Raw genomic sequence first — 12036 nt, 5'->3', positions numbered from 1 at the left:
TCCTCCCAAGCACTGGAGCTTGGTTCCTGAGGGTTTGCAGGAGACGTGAGTTTGAAACATCTCATTGTTGGGGGACACCCTGGGCCACGTGGTTCTGCGGGAGGCGGGAAGTGAGAGGGGACCAGATGTCTCCCAAATGGAGCAAAGAAGATTGTCATTGCTTCTGCCAGCTCAGCGCTGTTCCCAGGGGAGTTGGTACCCTCAGTAGACCCCTGGGACAGGCTGATGGGGAAACGGGCTCATCAAGGCAGAAGTGGCCTCCCTCAGAGCCTGTTTGAGAGCCTGGGTCTGGAAGGCACAGCATCAGCAGCCTGCCTGGAGAGTTATCAGGATGATGAAATTGCCCCAAGAGGGTAGATGGCCCAACACATCTCCCCGGCGTTCCGTCCCCTTGTTCCCCATCCTGCCCGGGAATTTGTGGGGATTTGCTGCCTAAGGAGGCCGAGGAGATGAGGCTTCCTGGACCGCCCTGCCCCTGGTGTGACCCCACAGTCACACCCCTGTGAATTCACCTTGCATCACGTGCTGCTGTGATACTTCCCACTCACCCTGCTAGGCCGAGCCGAGGCCAGAACTCGTGGGCTGCGAATGCTTATTCTCTGTAGGGAGAAAGGCAACCTTTCTTTCTGCATTTCTTAACTTTTTAGGCACACCCCCTCCTCCCATTTTCTATAGTGGAATGATGCTTCTGACCCACCTTGAAGGGCTGGACCAAGGCATCCGGTCAAAGTGCCCCCTGGAGAAGGTGAGCGCGGAGCACGGGGGGCTGGGTATAAGGTGATGCTAGGGGTTCGTTCACTGACGCGTGGTGTGTGGCCCAGGCCTCGGTTTCCCCCTGGAAAGAGCATTTCGACAAATGGTGCTCTGAGTTTCCATTCGAGCCCCTCCACAGTGCAAGGTCAGCCCTTCCTTCTGGGGCTGGGTCTTCCCCTGCCCCCACTGGGCCCTCGTCTGCTCAACCCCCGTCCCTCAGTCTTCCCCGCCTCCAGTCACCATCTCAGAGCATCTGGTCTGTGCGTGGCCTCGCCCGGTGTCACCATCTGAGTGGATGGTCCAGATCCAGGGCCAGATCCCAGCTGACATCGAGGAAATAGGCCCAGAGAGGTATAGACAGCTGTCCAAGGTCGCCCAGCCATCGATAGCCAAGCGTGGACTTGTCCACGACAGCCCGGTCCTCATCTATTCCCCCGTTGCAAATGGTCATGAAAAATACCCAGCTTTCACCATGGCTTATCACTTGTGCTTCCAGTTGGACATCTGGGGGCAAAACTCAACAGACCAAACCAACATTGAGAAAAAAAAAAATGTCATAGCTAAACCTCCCTCCTCTGTTCCTCCCAGACCTGGGGGTTCTTTCTGGGCGTATCTGTAGGACGTGGGGGGCCAGCGAGAGAGGAGGGGTCACCCTAAGACTCTTTGTGACTCAGGGGAGCGTTTCTGAGGCCCCTGTGCACCCCCCCAGGACCCCTCCCCTTTCTCAGGTCTCCGGGCAGGGCCAAGGGGGGCCTGGGCTCTTGTCAATGCATCTTAGCAATCGGAATGTGCCCTCTGACCCCGCCTTCGCCTCCCCGTGAGTTACAGAGAAGGTTCTTTTTTCCAAACCGCTGCCCCTCGGCCTTCTGGAAACAAATGACGCTTGATTCAGTCTGTGTGTGGCTTGAAAAGCCACTGTTTGGGGGGTTACTTTGAAAAAAAAAAAGTCTTCGGAACCCCTGCAAGGTTGGAAGGACTTTTCTTTTCGGCCGAGAGGATCCAACTGGTGCTTGGAATGCGATGTCTGGGAGGGGGCAAGAGGATCCGACCTGTCTGGGGGCCAGAAAGGAGACCCCCTCCACCGAGCTGCCCACCTGATAGCCCCAGATTGGGTTTCTCACCGACTTTTCATTGTCTCCCGAGTCAGAGCTCCCTTGGGGGCTGGAGGGCCCTGGTGACTTAGAAGGGCAGGGGCTACGTTTTCTAGAATGCAAAGAAGCCTTGGAAGAGGAGGAAAACAGGGGTGGGGGAAACGGCGGGCTTGAAAAGTCAGAGGCAGCTGAGAGCCTCAGGCTTTCCCCTTGTCTAGAAACTAGAGACGTTTCTGCAGCAGGAAATGAGTCTTTCTCAGCTGTCCCTGCCCTCCCACCCAGGCACACCTGTCCTGGCCACCCCCACCCGCAGCCCCTCATCTCAGCAGCGTTCCTTGGGAGTCCATGGGCTCCAGGGGTAACGGGCCCCTCTATGGGCATCATTCTTCTACCTTAAATTATATGAAGCCAGGATCCAACCATCCTTAATTCCAGAGCGGGGCTCAGCAAACTTATCTGTAAGTGAAGTGGAGCCGCTCAGCTGTGTCCGACTCTTTGTGACCCCATGGACTATACAGTCCGTGGAATTCTCCAGGCCAGAATACTGGTGTGGTAGCCTTTCCCTTCTCCAGGGGATCTTTCCAACCCAGGGATCGAACCCAGGTGTCCCACATTGCAGGCAGATTCTTTGCCAGCTGAGCCACAATCTGTAAAAGGCCAGTTAATCTATTCGGTTTCGGAGTGTCTATATTACTCAGCTCTGCCACTAGAACATGGAAGGAGTCAAAGACAATATGTAACAGGACGGGGGTGGCTGTGTTCCAATAAAACTTTAATTTTTAAACAACAGGTGTTGTGGGACTTCCCTGGTAGTCCATTGGTTAAGACTTTCCAATTCCAGTGCCGCCTCTGCAGGGGGCACAGGTTAGATCTCTGGCCGAGGAACTCAGATTCCACGTTTCACATGCGGCTGTGGCTTAAAACAGAATAGAATGAAATAAACTGATAGCTCTGTTAAAACCAAACAGAACGAAACAGGCGGTGGGCTGGATTTGGCGCTCGGTGGGTGGTGGTGTGCCAACCTCCGGAGTAGATGCTTGGGTCACAGTCCTTGGGGTGGGCGTGTCTGAGTCCAGAATGAGAATATGATTGGGTCAAAGATGGTAGACGGTCAAAGTGAATGAATGAAAGTTGGGATTTAGGATTGGGAGGCCTGGGTTCTAGTTCTGTCTCTGAGGCATGACTGCTGTGTGACCCTGGGTCACTCACTTCCCCTCTCTGAGCCCCAGTTTCCTCCTTTGTTAAATACCTACTCTTAGCAATGATGGCTTAGCAATGCCTGGTGCATGGAGGGACCTCAGCAAAGGCTGTGTGTGTGCTCAGGCATGTCCAGCTCTTTTGTGACCCCATGGACGGTGTAGCATGTCAGGCTCCTCTGTCCATGGAGTTCTCCAGGCAAGAATTCTGGAGTGAGTTGCCATTTCATCCTCCAGGGGAATCTTCCTGAGCCAGGGATCAAACCCATATCTCCTGTGTCTCCTGCATTGCCAGTGGATTTTCTTTACCCACTGAGTCATCAGGGAAACCCTGGACTGCTTGAGTGGGCCCTAAATCCAAGGACAAACAGCTTTATAACAGACACAGAGAAAAGGAGGCCGGGTGAAGATGGAGACAGAGGGATGCTGACATGAGTCCAGGAGCACCTGGAACCCCCAGAAGCTTGAAGAGGACAGAAGGATCCTCCCCTGGAGACTGTGGGGGCATCGCTGCCCTGCCAGCTCCTTGATTTCAGATGTCCAGCCTCTAAAACTGTGAGAGATTATGTTTGTGTTATTGTAAGCCACACAGTTTGTTAAGACAGCCAGAAGACAGTAATACAGGGCCCCGCCCAGCAGTAGAGGGTCATCCAGGCCACACAGACATAGATGGGTCAGGCTGTCTGGGGAGCTAGAAACATCCCCACCTGGAGAAGATGTGGAATCTGAGCAGGAAGCCCCCCGCCTAGAATTTTCTGAGATACAACCTGAGGCCAGAGAGGGATGAGCTCTTCCCAGGCATCCAGCCCACAGCGGCAGGTTGGCGACGAGGACTCGGGGCTCCCCGGCCGGTGACTCCTCCTGCGTTCACAGCCTCGGGTGAAACTCCCTCGTTTGTTTGGACACCTCCTTGTCCTGGCCCTTGACCTCCATCAGGATGGCTCGTGGGTGAACGTGAGGTGGGCAGGGCCACTCGGCACTAGAGCCACCCCTGGACAGCTGCCAGGACCCCAGACAGGGTCATCGGTCATCCCACTGTCCCTCATGTCTGCCAGGACCCCCCTTGGAGAGTGGACAGGCCTGAGGGGCTGACACTGGGCACTTGGTTCAAGTTTCAGCTTGGTTGGTGTGACCTTGGAGAGTGCGGTGAGGAACAGGAGTCTTGCATTTAAGGCTGTCTGCAAGATGCCTTGCCTGGTGTCAGGCCTCACTAAATAGAAGCTGTGGTCATCACTGTTAGTGTGGTCACTATTACGGTCATCTCCGCTTCCGCTAGTTCCCCTCTCACGCTGCCATCGCTAAGACTCACTTGTTTTTATTTTGCCAAGTGCCTGCCCACCCTGCCATTCTAGGAAAGATCAGTAAGAACCTGGCTATCAGGACACCTGGGTATTAACTCTAGCTTCATTCTCGATTTGCTGGGTGGCATTGGACACATTCATGACCCTCTCTGAACTTTTTCTTGAAACTTTTTATTTCGAAATGAGAAGCTGTGAAAAGAATACAGAGAGTCCTGTGGACCCTTCACCCAGCTTCCCCCAGTGCTGACACCTTACAGAGCCGGAGCTCGATATTACGATCAGGAAACCGACCTTAGTACAAGCTGTTAACTAGACCTTGGGACCTTACTGAAGATCTTCCCTGGTGGCTCAGATGGTAAAGAATCTGCCTTCAATGCAGAAGACCCGGGTTCGATCCCTGGGTCAGGAAGATCCCCTGGAGGAGGGCATGGCAACCCACACCAGTATTCTTGCCTGGAGAATCCCTTGCCCACAGAGGAGCCTGGTGGGCTACAGCCCATGGGGTTGCAAAGAGTTGGACATGACTGAGTGACTAACACTTACTTACCGAGTTTTCATTGGTTTGTACATGAATGTGTGAATGGAGTTCTGTGCAACTTGCTCTCACGTATGGACACCCAAGCTACGATAAACCTAGACAGGGTGTTGAAAAGCAGAGACATCACTTTGCTGACAAAGGTCTGTATAGTCAAAGCTATGGTTTTTTTCCTGTGCCAAAAAATTGATGCTTTTGAATTGTGGTGCTAGAGAAGACTCTTGATAGTCCCTTGGACAGCCAGATCAAACCAGTCATTCCTAAAGGAAATCAACACTGAATATTCATTGGAAGGACTGTTGCTGAAGCTGAAGCTCCAGTACTTTGGCCACCTGATGCGAAGAGCCGACTCATTGGAAAAAGACCCTGATGCTGGGAAAGATTGAGGGTGGGAGGAGCAGGGAACAACAGAGGATGAGATGGTTGGATGGCATCGCTGACTCAATGGGCATGAGTTTGAGCAAGCTCTGGGAGATGGTGAAGGATAAGGAAGCCTGGCATGCTGCAGTCCATGGGTTCGCAAACAGTCAGACATGACTTAATGACTGAACAACAACGATGGATACCCAGGCCCACCCCTTCCCCCACCCCCACAGTCAAGATGATCCATCCCCATGCAGGAGCTCTGTGTGACCCCCCGTTAGGGATGGGCCCTTCCTGACCTTCTTCCAGTCCCCAGGCCACCCTCATCTGTGCTCCAATGCTGTAGTTTCATCATTTCAAGAATGCCGCACAAACTGTCCTCTCTGAACTTTGGATTTCTGTTCTCAAATATTCCTCTTTAAAGGTGCCACGGCCCTCTGTGAGGCTGTAGGATGCCATCAGATGAGCTTGCATCCTTGTCCACAGCACAGCAGGGCTGTGAGACAGATGGGGACGCTGAGGACCAGCAAGAGAAACCAAGCCACATAGCCAGCCGCCTGCAAGCCCGGCTGGCTCCCTCTCTGTTCCCAAGGACCCTGTCAGCCCAGTGAAAACGCAAACAAACAACCCGACCAGGTGACAGGCCCTCAGACGGCCCCTCTGACCTCCCGCCCGCCTGGTTCCGTGGGTGGCGTCTGGTTTCTGGGTGTTCCCTCCCGGGTGTGGGGTGTGGGTTCCTCCCCGCTCACCACGGTTTTCTCAGATGCTTACTCCCTGAGGGTCCAGTAGGAAAATCGAGATGCTGGTGCCAGTTTGGAGAGAGCTGACAGGTAGGACCGTGCCCATCCGGGTCCAGGTGAGCTGGGGCCACCAGGCTGGCCACAGACAGGCCACTCAAACTCGGGGCGCTGGGCGAAGGCTCAGACGCGAATGTCAATAAACGCCGCTGTCGGAGAGCTGACCCACGCCCTCCCTGGAATTAAGAGCTTATTCATAACTCTCTCCCACCACCAAAACACACTTTGGAGAGGGTTAAAGTAAATAGCGGCGCTTAACCTGACCTCCTCGGGGTTCGTGGCCCTGCCCGGGTCCTGCCACTCAGAGGGGAAATTTGGCACCTCACCCCCAGACCGCTTGGACCACCCCCAAAGTCTCCCCCCTTAGAGAAATAATCAGATCATCTCCACAGTCCAGCAGGGGTGGGGTGAGGGGGGTGCTGAGAGTGGGGGTGCGGGTGGTGATGGATGGGGCTGGAGAGGAGGTGACAGGCCACTATTGATTGAGGGCACGCTGAGGAAACTGGATCCCATTCCGAGAGCAGTGGGAAGCTCTGGAAAGGGTTTTAAGTGGGGGGATGATGTGAGATGATTTATGTTTTTGAAAATATTGCTCTGGCCGCCGTGTGGAGAATTGACTGCAGAGGGCGGGCGTGGGAGCTGGGAGGCTACGGAAGGCGCTCGTGGAGGAGGTGACGGTGGATCGCGCAGGGTGAGAGCTCAGGAGATGGAAGGAGGTGGCCAGACCCAGGTGAGGCGACCGCGGGCGTAGGGTGGGAGACTCACCTCTTGTGAGAGGCAGATGATGGATGGGGGTCCTTGATCAGGGGGGCGGTGGAATCAAGCCCCAGTGCCGTGCAGTTGTGTTGTCCAAGCTGGCCGTGAATCTGCTGGGTGGAGTTTAACGAGCCACTGGCTACGCCAACGTGGAGATCCAGGAAGCTTCCAGCCTGGGATGGGGACTGAGCCCCTCAGCCTGAAGATGGCCTTCAGTTCCAATGCCCAGGGGAGATTACCTGGACAGTGAACAAAGGGTGAATGGCTTCTAGGGCTTCCGTGTCAGGCAGGTGGGACAGCTGGTGGAGGAGATCCACGCCAAGGCACCTCAGACCTGGAGAGGATGATTCAAGAGGGACAGAAAGGGGCTTCCGTGTCAGGCAGGTGGGACAGCTGGTGGAGGAGATCCACGCCAAAGGCACCTCAGACCTGGAGAGGATGATTCAAGAGGGACAGAAAGGTCCTTAGTACCCAGGAGGATGACAGAGGATGCAATGGTTGGATGGCATCACCAACTCAAATGGACGTGAGTTTGAGCAAACTCTGGGAGATGGTGAAGGACAGGGAAGCCTGGCGGGCTGCAGTCCATGGGGTCACAAAGAGTCGCACACGACTGAGCCACTGAACAGCAATAACCCAGTGTCTGTGAGGGGTCTAGCCAGGTGAGGTCTGGAAAGATCCCACATGATTCAACAGCATGGTACTCTTGATGACCCCATACTAGAGCATATTCAGGCGGGTGGTAGAAGCAGGAAACCCACTACAGCAACGACAATCACAAAGGAGCCCAGAAACAGACTTCTGTGCCTCGGGAAACTTCGTACGTGATGGAGAAAGCGTTACCGGTCAGTGGAAAAGAGGTTGGGCCATCTATAAAAGAATGCTGGTGGGTATTATCCATCACAAGAAAGGAATGAGCTATCACACCATGAAAAGACATGGAGGAAACGCACATGCATATGACTAGGTGAAAGAAGCCTATCTGAAAAAGCTTCATACTGTATGATTCCAACTCTATGACATTCTGGGAAAAAAGCAAAACTATGGAGACAGTAAAAAGTGGTTGCCAGGAACTGGAGGGGGGTGATGAACAGGCAGAGCATCGAGGATTTTTCAGGGCAGTGGAAGCACTTTGGATGATATCATAACGATGGGTACATATCATTATGCTAAGTCTGCTAAGTCGCTTCAGTCGTGTCCGGCTCTGTGCAACCCCATAGATGGCAGCCCACCAGGCTCCACTGTCCCTGGGATTCTCCAGGCAAGAACACTGGAGTGGGTTGCCATTTATACATTGGTCCAAAAAAATGGGCTTGCTGGGTAGCTCAGCTGGTAAAGAATCCGCCTGCAATGCAGGAGACACGGGCTCAATTCCTGGGTTGGGAAGTTCCCCTGGAGAAGGGAAAGGCTACCCACTCCAGTATTCTGGCCTGGAGAATTCCATGGACTGTATGTATAGTCCATGCGGTTGCAAAGAGTTGGACACGACTGCGCGACTTTCACTTTCCAAACAAATAGAACATACACCACCAAGACTGAGCTGCTAGAACGTAAACCGTGGGCCTTGGTAGATGATGACATGTCATTGTTGGTGCATCAGTTCTAACAAAGGTGCCCTTTGGGTGGGGGGATGTTGAGAATGGGGGAAGCGATACATATGGGGGTGTTTATGAAAATTTTTTATGAAATTTTATGAAAAAAATTTATGAAAGATCTCTGTATTTCCCCCTAAGTTTTGCTGTGAACCTAAGTCACTCTAAAAATAGAAAGTTTTAACCAAAGAGTACTGGCAAATGATGGGCAACATGCACAAGATAGCCTCAGACGATGCCGTGATCCCGCCTCCTGATTTTCAGGTCCTTGCGCAGCCCCTGCCTCTTGAGTGTGGGCAGGACTGGCAACCTAATTTCTAACCGACAGAATACAGCAAAGGGGATGGACGTCACTGCTCCCATCACCTTACATCACCTAAGACTCTGTCTTACTGGGGGTCTGTCTCTCTCTCTCCCACTCTCTCTTTCTTTCCATAGCTGGCTTTGAGGAGACAAGCTGCCATGAATCCTACAGCTACGATCCTTTCCCCCAGCTACCACAAGTTTGATGAACTTCTATTTAAATTGAAGTCCCCATGTTTGGCTAGACGTGAATTCTGCCAACAACCTGAGGAGCTTGAAGTGGATCATTCCCTAGTCAAGCCTCTGGATGAGAACTCAGCCCCAGTCAACTCCGTGACTATGGCATTGGGTCAGACTCTAAGTAGAGGCTCTTGCTAAGCTGTGTCCAGACTGTAGACCCAAAGAAACTGTGAGAGAATAAATGTGTGCTGTTTTAAATCATCAATTTTGTGCACAACTTTATCATGCAGTGTTGACAGCTAATATAAACAATATTAAATTAGATACCAAACTGCATAGCACAATACAAACAAATAAATTCAGGATGCAGTAATGATCTAAATACAAATAGGGGAAAAAATTAAGTTACAAATGGAAATATAAGATGTCTTTATAACCCTGGGATAAGAGATTTCTTATCATAGCACAGAAAACAAACCTTAAAGAAAGAGTGTATAAATTTGACTGCCTTAAAATTAAAAACTTCTTTTCAATCAAAGTCATCATAAGTAAGTTAACAGAGTAGACAAAACTAGAAAACAATTTTGTTGTTCTTTAATCACTAAGTGATGTCCAGCTCTTTTGTGGCCCCATGGACTGTAGCTTTCCAGGCTCCTCTGTCCATGGGATTTCCCAGGCAAGAATACTGGAGTCGGTTTCCTTCTTCCAGATAGCTTTTCCAGAGGATCTTCCCAGTGCAGGGATAAAACCTGCATTGCAGGCAGATTCTTTATCACTGAGCCACCTGGGAAGCCCAGAAAGCAATATCTGAGCACATATAACTAAAAGAGAATTGAATCCATAATATGTAAAGAGCACTTGCAAATCAAAAAGAATGACACCAATTAGCCAGGAGAAAAATAGGCAATAGGTACAACCAGACAGTTCTCAAAAGAGAAAACCCAAATGACCGATTGTCATGGAAGACGTTTAACTTCACCAGTAATCAGGAAATACAAATGGAAAGAACCGTAAGAGGCCACCCATCTGCTTAACAGAAAATTTAAAACTTGAGAATACCAAGTGTCAATGAGCCCGCAGAGCAGCCAGGCCTCTCCCCTGCCGCTGGTGGGAGTGTGAGTTGGTACAAGTGTCTTGGAGAGCTATCTGGGAGCATCTAGTCAAGTTAAAGCTTTGTGACTTGACTGAACTATTGCTTCCTGGTGAATATTCTCTAGAAACATTAGCCTGTTGCCCGGAGGAATATGTCCCAAGATGTTCATCACAATGTTTTTAGTAACACACTCCTCAAGATGAGAACTAAACAACAGGCTGCTTATGCAGTAGAATACTATAGTTTGGTGAATATGAACTAGTGTGATGCTGATTTGGGGGTAAAAAAAAAGCAAGTTGCAGAATGATGTATAGAATAATTTACCATGTATACAAAGTATTAAAATGTGAAAAATATGCTATGTATCACTTGGGGATCCATATATAGTAAAAGCATAAAAACATGAATGGGAAGGATAAATACTGAGATGTAAACATTCGAGACAGTGGGTAAACTCAACAGAGGAAAAGGGGGAAACAGATCCGTAACATCTAATTACATAAAAAAAAGATCAGAAGCAGATATGACAAAAATGTAGACATTCGATAAAGCTGATGGGTGGTGAGTATGCAGCGTTCACTGTGTGACTCTCTAAAGTTGAGTGGTTCTACGCTGTAGTCTCTTGCCAAACATGGGCCTTCAATGTAAATAGAAGTTCATTGAACTTATGGTTGCTGGGGGAAGGATGCGGGGAAGGGATAGTTAGGGAGTTTGGGATGGACATGGACACACTGCTCTATTTAAAATGGATAGCCAACAAGGACCTACTGCATAGCACAGGGAGCTCTGCCCAAGATCGTGTGACAGCCTGGATGGGAGGGGCGTTTGGGAGAGAATGGATACATGCGTACGTATGGCTGAGTCCCTTCCCTATTCACCTGAGGCTATCACAGCATTGGTCATCGGCTGGCTATACCCCAATACAAAATAAAAAGTTTAAAATTAAATACGTAGAAGTTCACTAAAAGTAAACGAAATTAAAAATTTTATTTTCAGTAAATTGCCCAGTCACCCCGGCCAAGTTTCAGGGGCTCGACAGGCAGATGTGGCTCATGGATCCCATACTGGACGATGCAGATAAGAGAGCATTCCCATTATCATAGAACCTTCTTTTGGACGGTGCTGTTCTAGAAGGTTCTGTGTGCTTTTCATATCTCAGAATGATTTCTTAAAAGCCGGGACTGGAAGGTGAATAAAGGAGGTAGGGAGGGTTCTTTGGAAGAGTTTGGAGAAAAGGAGGAAGACGGCTAAAGAGCTGGAGGACACGGGGGTTCAGAGGAATTGATGGAGAAGGGGTTGTGGGGTCTTTATCTGTTGCATTGAGAGACGCCCTTGAATGCTGATGAGAACGGTCCATAGAGCCGGGAGTTCAAGGCTGGCTTGTGGGGCTGGGACTGGGGACAGTGGAAGGGGTGAGGCTTGAGCAGGGAGGGGGAGGTGGCCACTGTCCCCAGCGGTCCTCCGAGGCCCCTACCTGGAGTCCCTCTCCGAGGACTCTCACCCGGCACCCTTCCAGGCTCCAGGCGGTGGAGATAAATAACTCCTGCCATGCCTGTCACAGATATTTGAAAAACATATTAATCACTTTAACAAATATTAGCTCAGAACAGCAATAAACAGTCTCTAGAATCTCCTCTTTGCGGCTGTATCACAATGAAAAATATGCTAATATGGGTGCCTAATTGATTGTGTTTGAATAACTTCCTTTATGACAATAAGAGTTGGAGCTGGCATCACTCAGAGTCATAAACGGCGTCTTCCCAACCCGGAACGCCTCCACTCTGTTCCCGCAGAGTCACCCTCTGGGGAAAATGTCTCCAAATCCACAAAACAGTAGAACTCTTGGCTGCCCATCTACAAAGACCTTTCTGAAGACCCCAAAGGGGCTGGCATTTGGGCTGTGGCTCCAATGAGCCATCAGCTCACACACAAGCATCTCCTTTAATCTTCATGGTACTTCTACAAAGTCAAGATTACAGTCCTATTTCACAGAAGGGAAAACTGAGGATATAAGAGGTGAAGAGAACTTACCCAGGGTTCCTGAGTGATGTGGCCAGAATTCTCCTGCAGGCTTGT

At 50.7% G+C, this 12036-nt stretch overlaps 1 long non-coding RNA gene across 2 annotated transcripts in view; it reads left to right on the top strand.

Moving 5' to 3' along the window:
• LOC133229024 (uncharacterized) overlaps window positions 1–12036 on the top strand; it is a 142355-nt gene that overhangs the window by 110356 nt on the left and 19963 nt on the right. The window contains exon 1 of one of the 2 annotated variants that reach the window (XR_009730449.1): window positions 6481–6766. The exons of the other annotated variant lie outside the window; for it this stretch is intronic. This is a non-coding gene — a long non-coding RNA (uncharacterized LOC133229024). Of the gene's footprint in view, window positions 1–6480; window positions 6767–12036 lie in introns of those variants that run through there. 2 annotated transcript variants of the gene reach the window in all.

The sequence above is a fragment of the Bos javanicus genome, chromosome 17 (genome assembly GCF_032452875.1).
Source record: "Bos javanicus breed banteng chromosome 17, ARS-OSU_banteng_1.0, whole genome shotgun sequence".
Lineage (NCBI taxonomy): Eukaryota > Metazoa > Chordata > Mammalia > Artiodactyla > Bovidae > Bos > Bos javanicus.
Note: the sequence above shows the minus strand (reverse complement) of the source record. Positions and strands in the feature narration are given on the sequence as shown.